Source organism: Gadus morhua, chromosome 12, assembly GCF_902167405.1.
Source record: "Gadus morhua chromosome 12, gadMor3.0, whole genome shotgun sequence".
In the NCBI taxonomy this organism is placed as follows: domain Eukaryota; kingdom Metazoa; phylum Chordata; class Actinopteri; order Gadiformes; family Gadidae; genus Gadus; species Gadus morhua.
This window is the reverse complement of record NC_044059.1, coordinates 27828811-27831310: the sequence shown is the minus strand read 5'-3', so window position 1 is coordinate 27831310 and position 2500 is coordinate 27828811. Positions and strand designations below refer to the sequence as shown.

At 46.0% G+C, this 2500-nt stretch overlaps 1 protein-coding gene across 1 annotated transcript in view; it reads left to right on the top strand.

Annotated features, from left to right (window-relative positions):
- zbtb7a (zinc finger and BTB domain containing 7a) overlaps positions 1-2500 on the top strand; it is a 16901-nt gene that overhangs the window by 13242 nt on the left and 1159 nt on the right. The window contains exon 6 of the mRNA XM_030371743.1: positions 1-2500. This exon is cut by the window's left edge and continues 2778 nt beyond it; it is cut by the window's right edge and continues 1159 nt beyond it. The gene's annotated coding sequence lies outside the window, so the exon portion shown is untranslated.

Sequence of the window (2500 nt, the reverse complement as noted above, 5' to 3'; positions counted from 1 at the left end):
GGAAGGCTATATCAAAGATTTTGGAGGTGACCCTGCGATGTCATTAAGCTAGCAAATCTATTACTCCCCCCCACCCCTCCCATCGACATCAGAATCAGCTGCAGTTCGTCTGTCTCAGCGTTTATCTCTCCACCCATAGCAGTACAAAAGCACAGGCGTTTCTGATCAAAGTTTGATTGCTTAAAGCTACAAGACTGTTTTTTAAATTCCATAGAAGAAATTCGGTATTTCAATCCTCAAAATCTGCTATTTCCAATATTTAAAATGTCGGAATTAAAAGATGTGTACTGATGATGATGAAGCTGGTCATGATTTAATTCCAATTCATGTAATTTCTACATTTATGGACCACGAGTCCAGATGGTGACGCATGTGTACCTTGCTGGATGTGTACCTTGCTGGATGTGTCGATGGGGGGGGTGTCTTTGCTCCCGTGGCCTTTGTCGAGGACTTCTGAGCTCACCTTCACTTTGGGTCTTGTCCGTGGGTTCAGATGTGTCTGTACGCGGGGACGGGGGGCTCGGACGGAGACCCCTGTCCGACCAAGAGGACGTTCACCACGACGGAACAGACGTGTGCCTTGAGTGGTCAAAGACTCAAACAAAAGCACTCTAAATTTCACGTTGTTTTGTCGTTTTTTGTTGTCTGTCATTAATCAGGACTAAAAAAGAAATTGGATAAATTTGCTCAAAGCGGATTTGCATGATGTACAACATTGCTTTATTACTCTGTTCTACTGTTGTTGTTGTTTTGTTGCTTTTTAAGAAAATACTGAGTTGTCAATAGAATGTTGATTGAGATGAATTAGTGTTGGGTTCAGCTGTGATTGTGAGTCTGTGTTGTGTAGCGTGTGAGGGCAACGTTTCTCTGGTCCCCTCGCCCCTCCTCTGGTTTCCAGACGGGCCTCAGCCCCAGACCAATGGGAGAAGACCTCATGGAAAAGGGTTATCTTTACGAACGATCGGTGGTCCCTGATCAAGAATCAGGGGGAAACACATCCTCAATCAAAGAAGAGTACAAGACAAACTGTTTTTATGTTCACAGTAGAACGCGGTACTCGGTGAAGACGTGACAGTAGTCATGATGGTAGCAGAAAGAGGGTGTGTTTTTATTTTGCTTTGCTCTGTCATGTTGTCGCACACCTGATTTTGTTTGGTTTTGTATTTTTTATTTTATCGTTTTAGTATTTTCCACCAGCCTCTTTTTTATGGCAAGCTGAGTGTGGCATATGCAGTGCAGAACCAAGCACAGCATGGATTCTGGCACGCACACACACACACACACACACACACACACACACACACACACACACACACACACACACACACACACACACACACACACACACACACTTCAGAGAACGCACGCATGCAAGCTGTGTGTGTGTGTGTGAGTGAGTGAGTTGGTTGGTTGGTTGTGTGTGTGTGAGTCTTTAGGGTACAAAGGTTTGGGGATGGGGAGCCCGGATGTTTTACTTTCCTGTTTGGTTTTGATTATCTCAGCTTGTATACTAAAGGGCTGGTAGGATTAATGTGATGACCACCAGTCTGATAGACATTAAGACACAAGAGAAGGCCATTACAGGTCTCCCAGATGGGGGAATTACAACATGGGAATGGAGGTTTTTTTTCTTTTTTATGTCTTTGTAAATACTTCTCAGGTGGAAAATACACTGCTATGCATTGCGTTTCAGTGTGTGCTAAAACATGTAACGTGTGTCCGACGACCCTTCAAGCTACTTCCTGTCCTTTTTTATTTCCTGTGGTCGTAACGAAACAAAAAAAGATTCCTCTTAACGTACAAGCAGTAACGATTCCCTCTCCCGTCTTGACTTTGACCCAGCTGTTCGCTCCGGATCACGATCCAGTGATTCGGGGAAGGAAGATTCAGGAGAACAAAAATTGTTAAGTCTGTCTTTGAAAGATGGAAAAGGCTCAGAAAAAGCTAAAAGCACGGTCTGCTTTCCTCTTCTTCTTCTCTCTCTCTCTCTCTCTCTCTCTCTCTCTCTCTCTCTCTCTCTCTCTCTCTCTCTCTCTCTCTCTCTCTCTCCCCCCCCCTCCTTCTCTCTCTCTCTCTCTCTCTCTCTCTCTCTCTCTCTCTCTCTCTCTCTCTCTCTCTCTCTCTCTCTCGAGCGTGAGGAGATGACATCAGTACTCAGACACCTTTGCCCATCAGCAGGGAAACCAGAGGCCTGGGGGTAGAGGAAAATAACGTCTCAGACCCAGATGAGGAAACATTCCATGAATTCATCCCCCCCCCCCCCCCCCCCCATCTACAGACTCTTGGCAGGTGCAACCCGCCTTCTTCAGACGAGTGAAACAGTCGGCTATCAGATTGCTATTAGAAGCCTGTCTAACGCTTCATCAGATGGAGCGACAGACAGGCAGACAGACAGGACCCCCCCCCGGGTCTGGCTACCTTTACTGCCTGTTTCCTTGAGTTCTTTCCTCGCTTCTGTGATTGTAACAAAGCACTTTGCGACGGGCCATCCAGAATCGTG